At 39.5% G+C, this 14,212-nt stretch overlaps 1 protein-coding gene across 1 annotated transcript in view; it reads left to right on the forward strand.

Annotated features, from left to right (window-relative positions):
* Positions 1-14,212, forward strand: part of Slc24a5 (solute carrier family 24 member 5) — a 184,493-nt gene that overhangs the window by 81,420 nt on the left and 88,861 nt on the right. The window lies entirely within an intron of this gene.

Consider the following 14,212-nt stretch of genomic DNA (forward strand, 5'->3'; position numbering starts at 1 on the left):
ATGTACACTGTCTATGAGGTACTCCATAATTACTAAGCCTCGTATTCTAAATCAGGTTGTTTTTGGTGAAGTTGATACTTCAATGTCTTTTTCTTGCTAATAGTGCATGATCTCAGGCTTCACCTCCAAAACTGCTTCCTCATATGTGCCACTGTGGCCAATACAGCAGGCAGCTATTGTTGTTGTTATAAATTGGTAATGATTATTGAGCTCTTGTGAGTTGACACGCACTGGGTGACACAGTTATATGCATTATCTTACCATTCCTTAGCAACACCATCACAATGTTAAATACCCCATTTTATAGTTGAGGGAACTAAATCTCCACAATGTTAATTAAAATGCCTAAGGTCCCGTGCTAAGTAAATGGAGCAGTCCAGATTTATACCCACGTTGTCTGACTCTTCCAGTCATTAGTCCACACTTCCATCAAATGGGAAATCACTGACTTGAGAATTGTCCAAGAAGGAGAAGAACCTCACTGGCTAAAATCTAAAGGCATTGGATAGATTTTCTTTTTTCCTGAAGTTGTCTGAGCTCTCCCTGCTTAGAAATGCACAGAACATTGAGGCAGAGAGGCAAAGTGTTTCAAAGAACCCTCTGATGTGCTATGTACCTTTTAGTGCAATTTTTACTTTTAAGAAAATAACAAGGATACCTTCATCTAACACGTCTTCCAGTGGTCAGGAGTGTGTGTGTGTGTGTGTATGTGTGTACAAAGTGAAATCCTACCGCCAACTTTTTATCAGCAAAGAGCTGCCATGAGATGCAAGCTGACAGCAGAGGGACAGAGGCATGATCAACAACTTCTATACATTTTTCTTTTTAACCAGCCATCATCAGACCATTATCAGACCTGAGATTAATCCTGGAAACCAAAACGTGCAAAGGAAAGTTTCTTTGCTCAGGAGACACCGCAATCAAGATCCTGCACAATGTCAGATAGAAACTGCCCCCTAGAATATTAGAAAACCAAGGCAGTGTGGTGCCTTGATTTGATCAAATGCAGTGCCCCTCTACTCCCAGTCCCCATTTGAAAAACTGGCGTTTCTCTTCTGATTTTTCTTTTTTTTTTTTTTTTTTTTTTTGTCAAAGGTGTCATTCGTCCCACCCCACTACCCCAGAGCGCCCTCTGATTGGATTCCATTCAGCAGACCTGGTGATCCTGTTCTCCAAACCTATTTGAAGGCAGCTCGTTGCCTATCTCATGCCATCCATCTCTCTGGGCAACTGGAATTGTGCTGCGAAATGTAGCAGCACTTCGTGGGACCTCATTAACACCAGCTCTGAGGGAATGGGCTCCAACAGAGGAGGCATTAAAGCATCTAAACAGCACATTGAAACAGCAAAGCCTTCAAGAGCATGACAGACAAGTGATAGAAATCAAGTAACTGATATAAAAGGCCAGGAAGTACACAAAGGGCCAAGGGGAGCTTTTCAATTTATATTTCCTGTTGATACCACATTTGTTCCTGCATAGCAAGGATAGATCCTGAAATAGAGAGACGGCAGAGGGTTTATGCGCCTTCTGGAGATCCCAGATTCACCTGAACTGAAGCCAGAAATAATATCATAAAACTAATTTAGCCATCACACCAATAGGGCTCCTCAGACTTGAGACAGACTGAATAATTGTATGTTTCCTACAGTTTCTGACACTCAGCTAGTTCCAGCAATGGCACTTCTAAATATACATTGCTTTGTCACAGCTACCTGTCTACCTCAGCTTTTCTTCAAGGGAAAAAAAATTCAATAGAAACTTAATTGCAAAGATGGAAAATCCAAGCCATTCTGTTAGAATAATCTAAATTAATTGATGGGCCCCCAAAATCAAATGGCCTAGGTGATCAGGGACACAAGATGATTGAGCCACATGCTCATACATCCCTCTAGGTGGTTCCACCTCTGGGTAGTTGCTCTACTCCTGGGCCATCACCTGTTAGTAAGTTTTGACTAAAGTTCTTCTGGGGTTCAATCCTGTGTGTTAACTGGCATGATGAGCCACCATCCTGAATTTTCCAGTGCTTTATGCTCCTCTATTGTCTTTATTGAGGCAGTGAGATTTCCCCAATCTTTTATGCTGTTTGTCCATTGGCTCCCCTGAGTCCTTATGGAAAGATATCAAATTTTCTCAAGTGTCTTACAAAATGAATTTTGGTTCACACACACTCCAAACCATGAACAGTGAAACCAAAAGCTCTTACTTAGCAGAACAGCTGATATAGCCAAAGAAAGGGTCGGCTGAACTTTGGAAATGCCCAAATTTCTGGCCAGGTTGGAAGGGGGTCCTCCCCACCCGGGCATGAATGTCCAGAAGAATTGGCCCCACCTTCCACAAGAAACAGAAGTGCCTTTACACAAAGCCACAGAGGAAAACAGCCAACAAAATAAATAAGCATTTTTCCTGTCCAATGACCCAAGTAAAAAAATGAGGCATTGTGAAATAACTAATAAAGAAGTTATGTTTACTGATATGCCAAGTGAGGGATCACATTCAAACCAGAGCATACAGTAAGGAGAGGCAGACTGTCCCTGGGTCCTAGGCTGAAGGACAGGAACAAGGCTCGGGAGAATAAGGATTTAGGGCAGCTGAACCAGACTACTGTGGCAAAAGTCACAGATCCAAGTTTGAAACTGGATCACCCATTGATCAGCTACAGAAGCTGGATGTTTTGGTTTTCTTGCTATAAAACACATATATCAAGCTTGGTATTTCAGTACAACATTTATTTTGCTTGCATATCTATCATTTGGGCAGGACCTGGCAGGGTCAGCCTATCTTGTCTCTGCAAGGCTCAAGACAGGGCTATATCATCCTAAGGTTTGACAGTTGGTGCTTGTTGTTAGCTGGGACCTTACCTGTGACTCTGGCCCAGAACATCTCCATGTGGTCTTTCCCTGTGCCATGAGCTTCCTTACAACACAGTGACCATTTCAGTGGGAAATATTCCTAAAGAGAGAAAGAATTAAATGGAAAATGTCACCTTTTATTGATATAATCTAAGTCATGCAACATTGTTTCCACAACATTCTCCTTCTTGGAAAAACCCTAAATACCTACCAAGTATCAAGGGAGGAAAAAACGGACTTCACCTCTGGATGGGAGTTTGGCAAGATTCTGGATGAGCCTATGTGGCGGGAGATACTACTGTGGCTATATTTTGAAACTAACATATGTTGTGCTTGGCTAAGTAACTTGAGGCTTTGAGCCTCAGTTTCTTTACCTGAAGAACTAGGACAATAAACTCTACAGAGTTCTTATAAAGCTTAGAGATAATGTGTTTGCACAGAGTAGGTACTCAAAAGAAATTCTAGACCTACATTTGGGGTTAGACCTGGAAAAGTAGAAATGAGCTATTGCTCCTCTGATAGTTACTGAATTTCTCAGTGACATACCTAGACAAGGAACAAAACTTGTGAGAACTAGAATAAGACAAAAGGCTGAAGTCCCTATTTCAGACTCCACCTAATTACCCAGGCACTTCTCACAAGGACCCATCCTAGAAAGACATCAGCTCATTTCTGGAATTAAGACAGTTCATTTCTCCCACATTACCACATCAATTTTAGGTCTTCTAGGCTGGATGTAAACAACTAAAAATGATGGGTTAAACACCAGGAGTTAGAGGGAAACTTGATCTTGTTCTGGGGTATTTACTTATATGAGAGGAAAGCTCTTTACAAATCCCTGCCAGAAGGACAGGTTACCCGAGAAATCGAGATACTATCCAAACAAATTCCAAGCTAAGGATATCTACAGTGGTTCACAGCAAACCAGATTAAAACATTTGAAACACCGAGATCTGACATGATGCCCCTAACTCAGATTCATAAACTTCTAAAGAGAAAACCCACTGATTTTAGAGACAAGCCCATGATCTTTTGGGGGTAATTCCAAGAGTACCTGTAAGACACAAATGAAAACTGATGCAGCCTCCTGCACCATCCAGTGGAAGTGACAAGCCCACCGGAAATCTCATTTCTATGCCCAAGTTAGTGGTAGGAATTCCTGGGAGGCTCTCTCCACTGAGCAGAAAGGAGTTTTCTCACAGATTCAACTTTCCATTCCCCTCCTAGGTGGAAAATGGGAATGGAAAGCAAGACAAATGGGTAAAAATGCACTCCATGTCAAGACAGGATTCATGAGGGGACCCCTACAAAGGATGTCTTCAAAAGGCAGAGATGAAAGGGGGTTCTGCTCTTTGCTGGCATCTGAGCTGGCATTTGCAGCATTACCATATGACTTCGAGCAGGGCATGAGAAGCCCTTTGATTGCCAAAGAACAGTTGCACCTCTGTCAGAGCGGCCTCATGACTCATGTGGGGTAGCAGCAAAGCGGGGGATAAGAGCAGATGTGAGGGGGAAGATCACAGCAGAGGGAAAGTGGCTTGAATACCATGCAAAGCAACCCAGAAAAGGAACACACACAAAAGAGCCCAAAAGGGGCGGAGCATGAGGACCAAAGAAAAGGAAGAATTACTTGGTGGTCAGTACTGTGAGGAAACCTGTCGTCTTCGGGGACCGTAGCACATTCAGGAGGTAATGAATTGCCCCTTTCTGATCATGAAACCAAATGACATTGCTCAAAAAAAAAAAAAAATCTAAGTGGCAACAAACACCTTTCTTCTCAATTGATTTTATGCAACGGAAGTGGGAAACTTATTTACATATTATTTTTAAAATTAACACCTCAGTCGCACTGACTATGTGACAGGTACTCTGCTAAACTCTTTACAAAAATGCACTCATTTAATCCTCTCAGCAACCTGAGGCAGATAAGGAAACTGACATCCTTGTCTCTTGAAGTGACTCATCATGATTATCATCATCGCCATCCTTTCCCACCACATTAGCAACTAATACTTTTAAGCCTTTTCTATATATATCAGATGCTTCTTACATATCACATCACTTTCGTTCTTTCTATAACCCTATAGGTTTATTTTGCTGTAAGCACATTTTTATTTCCATTTCTCAGTGAAATGTAAATATTATCATTTTACAATGAGACTGAGAAATGTTAACCTACATAAGGGGGTGAAACTAATGAGCAGAGAGTTCAAGGAAAGAATCCTGTTCAGTTTTTCATCTGAATTGGTGTACTAAATCACAGTAACTCCTAGTCATGAACCTACCCAGCAACATACAGATCCCTGGTACTTCTCTGCATTTGGCAATGTGAGCAACAGTTCTCCAGGAAGTTGTGCCACAGGTCCTTCCTCTGTCCACTCTCTTGCTGTGTGTTACCTGAGACCTAGCCAAAAATCATTAGAGCCAAAGTCAAAGATCATTGAGCCAAAGATCATTAGAGCTTCCCCCTCCATGCCATTTCCCAGTGTGTCCATAAAGAACTGGGGTCCACAGTGCTAAACCAAGTCAGAATCAGGATTCAGACCTTGTAGCTTCAGTGTGCCACCCTTTCTCAAGAAATTCCAGGCTGAGAAAAATATTTCATACTCGGCAAGTCAATTTTTGCTGGATGTTTACACTGTTTTTTCACGGACCAAGTCGAAGACACAAGCACAGAACATGAATTTTAGCCCCACTTTCATTACTATCAACAGGAACGGGAAACTTCTTTGTTGTATCTATTGAGTGATCTGAAAAAAATAACCCTAGTCAACCTTTTGTGGATAAACCTCTTGATGAAATTACTTTTGCAAATACCAGAAATGGACTTAATTTCATTAAAATACAGTTCAGAACCACCAGAAAAGTCTACTTGAAAATGTTTATCATTTATTTTGTTAACGTATGACAGACAATCACAAAGAAAATTCCATATGTATACTGAAAATTTTTTAGTAATGATCATAAATTTAGCCATGGTCAATTGACTCATTCCTCTGAAAATGCATTTATTTGTTTAAAAACAACAACAACATAACTTACTGTGTACTCTTAATGCCTTGAATCGTGACAGACAGTGAGAGACACACAAGGACAAGATAGTCATCTAGCCCCTAAGAAGTTCCCTGTATCACAGAAAAGACAGACATGCCTACAGAGGAAATTCACCAGAGCATTGCACAGCAAGTTAATCAAAGATCTTTAAGCACAGAAACCCTAAGAACAGGGATATGAACAAAGATGGAGTTCAAAGATTTTTCTAATTCCATCAGCTGGATAATAACCAAGTGACCACTTACCAAAATGATTTGAAATTGCACAATCCCCTGATCTGCCTTCAGAATTAATGCTTAAGATAATAAATGCCTGCAGCCTTCAGATATTTAATTACTGAAAGGACTTACTTTCCAAAAGCGAGGCCAGACAAACTCAGGGAGTGACCTGGAATCTTAATGAGATGGATCTTGAGAGGTCATGTAATTCAGACTCCATTTTCAGGAAAGACTCATTTTTAAAGACCTCAGGGAGAAAAATTTGACAACCTTCTTTGTTGACGGTTTTGACGACCTTTAGTTGGGTCTGCAGTGGTAGCTCTTAAAGTATGTCCCTCCATTGTGGCCTCCAGGGTCCTCCATGAAAAACTGACAAGAGAATGGGTTGTGTTTCTCCTACATCTGGGACAAAGGTCCTGGTCCCTCAGGTCTGCAGGAAGACCTGATTCTGCAACTGAGGGACTGAAGACAATGAGGGCCCAAGCCAGGGCGAAAGGATAACATCTGGATAATGTTTAGCCATTTACCATCTTCTTTGACCTATATCATCATGTGACTTACAAAGCAAGCTTGGGATGACAGCTTTTTAATGTAGATTACTGTCCCATTTTGTCAAATGGAAAACGAGACTCAGGAGATTTAAATTACTAAATGGTAGACCTGGGACTACTGTTACTACTCTACTTCTCCTCTGGATGCTAGTCATCATAATGATAATAATAACCATGGATATGTTCCAGCCACTCTGCATGAACTATTTCATCAAATCTTCATAACAGCCTAGCAAGATAGGTAGTTTTTCAAATCCCCATTCTATAGAAGGTAAAACTGAAATTTAGAAATACTAAGTAATTGGCCTGTGGCCTCACATCTAACACATAGTGAAATGGAATTCCAACGTGGGTAATTTGGCAACTAAATACACATTCTTGTTATATTTATTATCATTTTAGAAAATAACCACAATTTCAACCAGAAGAGGGATTCAAATACCCACTAAATCTCTGCCTAGGTATTCCTGAAGTGTTCTAATCCACTTGGACAGTGATAAAAACCTATACCTCCTAGTGTCAGAGACTTTGTCATCTCTCTCTGCTTTGTCCCCTCTTTACCTCTGTGAGTTCCAGCATTACCTTACTTCCTCAAGTGTGACTATTGAGCTGAGATGGCAGTGTACTTCCCCACCAGCAGGACCCAAAGAAATGAACTAGGAGTGAACTCTAATACTCTCATGTTGAGCATCAGGGAAGACTCTAAAAGAAAAATGTGGAAATTATTGGTATTGTTTTTCCTAAAACACTTTCTTATCTATGATTATTTTTAATTTTGAGTTACAGAGGAAGTACCTAATGAGACATGGGAAAACTAAATACTTACCTAACTCACAAGGAAGTTAGAGACAGGAAAGAGACTTAACATTGATGTCTCCCAACCCAGTTGCTCTGCAACCCACCGGCCAAGAAGTCAATTCAATAAGCATTCATGGAAAGCCCACTATAATCCAGGTTTTGCATTCAGTTCCCAAGTGTCACAAGTTAGACTTGTTTGCTTAAGAAGCCCTCACTGAGTATCCACAAGGTGCCAAGCACTGCTACAAGCCTTGGAGATACAACAGGAAACCAAGTAGTGCCTCTGCTTTCATGAAGCTAATGTGCTAGCTGGAGGGAAAGAAAAAACAAACATACAAACAGGGAAACAAGTAGTATGTCAAATTGGGAACCTAGAATAATAGATCAGGCCTTGTGGGCCTCACAGTGACTTTGGCTTTACTATGGGAAAGCTGAACATCCAAGGGAGCATTTCAAACCAAGAAGAAATATGGCCTGACTTTCAGTCAAAGCCATGGCTCTATGGGACCAAGGGTGACTGTCATTCCTCTGCCCCTAGCTCCACTCATCCACACACCTCATTTCCCAGAGCACAGGACTTATAAGAGAAAGAAAGAATTTCTGTTTCTAGCTCAAACAACCCTGACTCTTATTTATAAAAGCCAAAGCTGCAAGTATTCCATCCATGATTTTGCTGTGCCCTAGAGTTTCTAGACACACCCACTAGCATGCAGACTTTGGCACAAAGGCTAGATTCCATTCTCGTGCCTTGTTTGTCCATTATTTATCATTAGCTCTTTTTTATGTAGTCATGATGGAGTGACCCATCTTACATTTGCAGCCTATATCTATTAAATTTTATTGTTCATTTATGACCACTTATATAGCTAGCCAAGGTCTTGGTGTAAGCAGACTGATTTCTAGAACCATCTCTGAGATCCCTAGCCTGAAGGCATCTGTGAATTCAATGAGTATGGAGACCTTATAAATCAGCACAAAAATTCACATGGATTTTTAAAAAACTTTTGGTGAATTAAAGGTGGTCACAACCTTTTTCCTGTTATTCTCAATAAGAGTTGAGTCTGTTTTTCCTCCTTCCAAATCAGAGTTGGCCCCGTGCCTTGTTTTGGTTGATGGAATACATAGAATGCTCAGAAATGGTATCAAGTCCAAGCCTTCAAAGAACTGTCAGCTTTAGCTTCACTCCTTCTTTCTTTCTGTCTTGAAGGTCAACTGCCAAGTGATGAAGAGATTTGGGCTGAATTACAGAATGATGAGAGACTATTGGGGAGTGCCTCTCTAGGATGAGGGACCTCGTGGACCTCTCTGCTGAATGCAGCCTCCTGATTGACCTTGGCCTCACTATACAGAGTAGAAGAATCACCCAACTGATCCCAGTCACCCCATAGAATTGTGAAAAATAACAAATTCCTGTTGTGTGAAGTACTAGGTTTTTGAGTGGCTGGTTACAAAGCAAAAGAAAACTGAACACCATCCTTGACTGGGGTGTTCACTGAAGAAGAAATGGTAGGGAGGAAGGGAGAGAAGAAGAGCTGGCTGGCCACTGCAAATGGGTTCCTAGTTATCATTATTTTCTTTCATGCATTACAAAGCCCTTACCAGCCCAGAACAGACAGCACAGAATTATCTAGGAAATCTGACTCAAATACAGGTTTCTAAACCCTCCCCTAGGTAATTTGGACACAGTAGCTTTGACGTGGGGCCCGGAAATCTATACTCTTATAAGTCTCTAAACAATTTTGATGAACATCCATGTTTGAGAATTCTGGGTTTTAGCTATGAGTTACTAAAGAGCTAAAAATAGGTTTATCCACTTATCCTTCTGGCCTGGTATGGTGTCTGGCACATATAGAAATAAAATTAATGCTTGGTGAATGAATAGATAAGCAAATGAATGAGCAAATGACCACATGGACTGGAAAAGGACAGGGATATCTGTAAGTTCGTTGATATCCTAAGGCACCTACTTAGGATATACTTGATACCGTCTTTCCATTTTTATACTCACAGTATCCACAACAACACTACCACCGGCCTCATTCTTTCCTTGTCTTGTTACCCAGTTAGGAATATCCTGCAGGTAGGAGAAGTGTGGAGATAGTGTTAGGGAGCAGACAGCAGATATATAAAAATAAGCAAAACAAAGCAACACATAAACGAAAACTTAACTCAGCTTTTGAGCTATTTACCTCACTAACTCAGTGCCCGGAAAATAGAAAGTAAACTCTCATTTTCTGTCCTTACTTCCTTAGCCGATTCTACTTTTCTCTGGGAAGATGTTCAAATTGAGGGCATTGGCAGTTTAGAGAATGTGGAGGAGGAAGAAAAAGAGAGAGAGAGAAAACGCAGAGAGACCTTCCACAAAGGAGGAGGGCAAGGGAGAACTGGACACTTGGGAAGGCGGAAGGGACCACAAGAGTAATATCTGGGCCAAGGCAATTTGCTTGCATTTTGCACCAAATTCTGTTCTTGTCATGCAGAGGAAACTCAGTCTAAGGCCTTCGAGACCCGCATTTTAAAACCCTGGGAACCTGAAAGGTTTCCTCTCCCACTTGGGCTCTCAATCTTTCCTGAATACAAAAGTCTGAAAAAAAGTAAAGATCTTGAAAAACAGTCCCAAGCTACTTCCTGCAGTCTAATTCATTCTGACCCATACCTACTCAAATTACATTGGTGGTTTTGTTTTCTGACTACTTTCCTTACCAAATGACACAGCAAGTTTTCTAGGTACTGGGAGCAAGCATACAAGAGGCCAAGCAGAAAAGGAACTAGGTCGAAACACACACACAAAAAAAAATGAACCAAGTCGAAACAGTTTAGTGAAATTTAAAATGCTAGGGCTAGAATGTGACTGCTGATGCCTATTTCCAAGAATTCTCCAAGATTAAGAAAATGTTTTCAAAACTGGCATCAAGTATCAAAATTAGCATTTTATTACAGGAGTCAGACATAGTATGGTAGAAAAATAAGAATATAAGGGTTAATAAAAAAGAGAAAAATCTCCCATAAATGCACCATCTGAAGGTAACTACTGCTGACATTTTAAAATTCATCCCTCCAAATAATTATATCTATAGCTCTATTTGCAAAAAAGAGAGAGAGAGAGAGAGAGAAAAGTGATACTGTACATATCTTTCTTCCCTCAATAAAAAAATCTGAACAACTTTCTATATTAATTTAGACATGGTATCATCAATAATGACAGTATAGTAGTTAAAATACATTCTTTTTAAAAAACAAAATTTTGTCATAGCTCCAGAGGAAATGCAGGAGCTCATGTATGGGTGTACATTTTCTTAAGTTAGATCTTTATCAGTAGTGTTACTGGGTCAAAGCTTTTGATAAATATTGCCAAATAACTCCTTGGAAAACGCGTGCTACTCGACATTCTCCCTAGCTGTGTGAGGGGCTGTTTCTCCACATTCCTGCCATTCCAGTACACTTTTATTTCTCAATCTTTACTTAAGGGCCCCAAAAAAAAAAAAAGTTTTCTCATTATTTGAATTCTTTTTATTTCCCTTCACTAGTGAGATGGTGAAATTGAAGTTTTTCTCACATACTTTTCAGTCAATATTGTTATTCTTTACATTTGGTTCTGAATTTTCTATGTGGTAGTTATATATTCAACACTGAGTTGTGATGGACCTTTTAGAAGTAGGACTAGTAACCTTTTACCATTGGTAGTGTGAGGGCTTTTCCTGAGTCATTACTGGTTTTCACATATGTTCAAAGCAGAACAAATCTGAACAGAATGGGCTCAAATCTTGGTTTGTCTATGTTCTTGTTCTGTGCACATAGGTACATTACTTTCCCTTTCTAGAACTCAGTTTCCTCATCTATAAAATAGACATCATAATAGTATCTTGATCTGGGGACTAGATATCAACTCAAGTCAAGCCCTCATAATAGTGTCTCAGAGATAATGAGCTTCCAGTCAATGCTGGATTTATGATTATTAAAAGTTTGTTGCCATTGTGAAATGTTAACCTCATCTGAAGTTTTTTCTTTTTTCTTTTTTTGATTCTGTCTTTGGGTCATTCTTAGAAAGCCCACCATTATTATATTTTTTTTACCTCCATTATTATATTTTTTTTCTAACACTATTATTGTTGTTGTATTTTACATTTAAATTTTCAATGCTTTTGAAATTAACTTTAGTGTAACTTATGAGTTAGGGAATCTAACTTCATTTTTGTCCCAATACCATTTATTGAATAAACATTCACTCTCTACTAGATTGAGACACCTGTATTATCAGTTAAGCTCTTCACATGCAAGGTCTGGTTCTGGTCTTGCATTTCTATTCTGCTGATGAGTCTGTCTGGCCCTATGCCAACAATTTAGTCTTTAAATGAGTATAGTTAGCTTCATAATATACCACAATATCTTATGAGGAAAATATTTCACATCACTCTTCTTTATCAGAATTGTATGAAGTATTCTACCATATTTATTATCTCAGGTAAACTCCACAGATAGAAATTTGGTCCCATTTCCTCCATATGGTGGATGTTGTGGGCAAGCCACCCAGATCCTCCTTCAGGAATGAAGATTTATCTCCCCAGGTGCTGGGAGAACCAAGGGAAGATGGCCCTCAGCAGTGAACTCTGAACTGAAGAAAATCACCTCACCTTGATCATGCCTCCTTCCAGAGGCTGCCTGCATCTGGTGACTGGAGGAAAACTATTAAGGCCAGTCCTCAGTCCCAATGCCATTTCAAGGTTGGAGCTAGTGCCAGTGCTCCCACAGGAACAGGAAAAATCCTGTTTGGGACTGCTTTGCAGATTCCCCCTTCCCCCTCTTTCCAACCCTGCTCTCCTCACCCTCAGCTCGCAAGCATTACCAAATAAACACCCTGCAAGGTCCCTCCAGGCTCTGACAGTGTCTCAGAAAGTCCAACGTGCAACATTCCCCTCTAAAAAGCAAAATTGTTGGCATATGAATGAGAATTACATTACATCTAACAATTTGTCAAGAATAACATTTGTTTGCAATATTGTCTTATTATAGGTCTTTCTATTTGTCTCCATTTTTTCTTATATTCTTAAAAATAATTTGAAGTTTTTTCACATAGACCCTGAAATTTCTCTTTTAGGTTTGCTCCTGGATATTTTGCATCGGCCATTGACATTATTAGTTGAGATCTGTTATTTTTATTCCTTATGGTGAAAAATGAATTTAGAATCCTTGACTCTCTTGTAGAAGAAATTACATTTACTTTGTGCAGCTTCAAGGGCTAGAGCTGGGCAAGAGAAAAGATTATACAATATCATGTTTTAGTTCACTAAGTGCACATTTCAAGAACAAGGGTGGTCCATTTATTTCATCTCCAAGCAAGATGAAAGTACTATCTTTAAGGATTAGGAGTCTCCTGGCCCTGGAAGCACAGAAGAGGAGCTGAATAATGCTTTCAAGGCTGAGATAGGCTGGAATCACATGCAGATGTGTATTAGATGATCTTCAAGGTTCAAGCTTCAGCAAACAGGCTGCTTAATGAAAGCTGGGTCTGTGTTCCACACTTTCTCCCTATTCCACTGGATCCTTGCAAATCACCCTTTCTATTTTTTTGGTTTTGTATCACGCTTTTATCTGCATCACTGCTAAGCCAACAAAAAAAGAAAAAAATGCTAAAAAGATCTTCTCAAAGAAACAAATCTTAAGCAGGGGAGTAGGATTGATCCAAGGTATCTGTAACTACTTAAGATGTGAATTAAGCTTCATCACTAGCTATGACATTCTAGAATGAACCCCCAAAACAAGAGTGAAATAAACACAACCTGCAGGAAACAGAAACTGTTAGGATCCACCTACAACTCAAAGCAGGATTTAGCAAATAGCATTGAGCAAAAGGACCAATCCAACCCATAAAGTTTTATCAGAACACAGCTATACTCATTCATTTATGTATAATCTATAGCTGAGCTTGTGTTATAGGCAGAGTAGGATAGTAGTGAAAGAAACTGTATGAACTGCAAAGCCTAAATTAGTTACTATCTGGCTGTTTACCAAAAGAAGTTTGCCCACTCCTGGCGTAACCTAGTGTTTGGAGCTAGATTAAGTTTTACAGGCTGATTTCATTATTTACCCATCACGTAACATTAAATAATAGTTATATCATTACCAAAACCCAATTTCCTCCTGTACTACCTGGCAGAACCGGTGATAACCACAGTGACTGTTTGCTTAAATTGGGTAGTGTTTGGCAAATAATATAATCAATATCATTATATTTAAAATGAGTTTCTAGTAGATAGTACCTATTTGTTGTTGCTGTTGTTTTAAAATCTGACAATGTCTGTCTTTTAATTGGTCTTCCTGAACCTTGAAAACACCAATTGAAAGAAAGCTGGAGACTGGAAAAGAAAACCAGAGTGACTATTAACATCAAATAAAGTCAACATCAGGTCAAAGAAAATACCAGTAATAGAGATATTGTGTGTTGATATAAGGGTCAACTCACTATGAAGACATATTAGTCCTAAATTGCCAGACATAATTACACTAAAATTTACTCATTATACAAAATATAAAATGAGGTATAATTACACTAAAATTTATTCTTTGTATAAAATTCTCTTTTAATGGATATCTTGGACTTGTGTTATTGTTGCTGCTGCTGCTGTTATTGTTTTTGCTAAATCTGACAATACTATCCTCACTGATATTTGTCTAACACCAGAGCTTGAAACTGTGAAACCAAAAGATAAAGAAGGAAAAGGAAAAAAGGGGTAAATCTACAAT

This window comes from Marmota flaviventris, chromosome 2 (genome assembly GCF_047511675.1).
Source record: "Marmota flaviventris isolate mMarFla1 chromosome 2, mMarFla1.hap1, whole genome shotgun sequence".
NCBI classification, from domain to species: domain Eukaryota; kingdom Metazoa; phylum Chordata; class Mammalia; order Rodentia; family Sciuridae; genus Marmota; species Marmota flaviventris.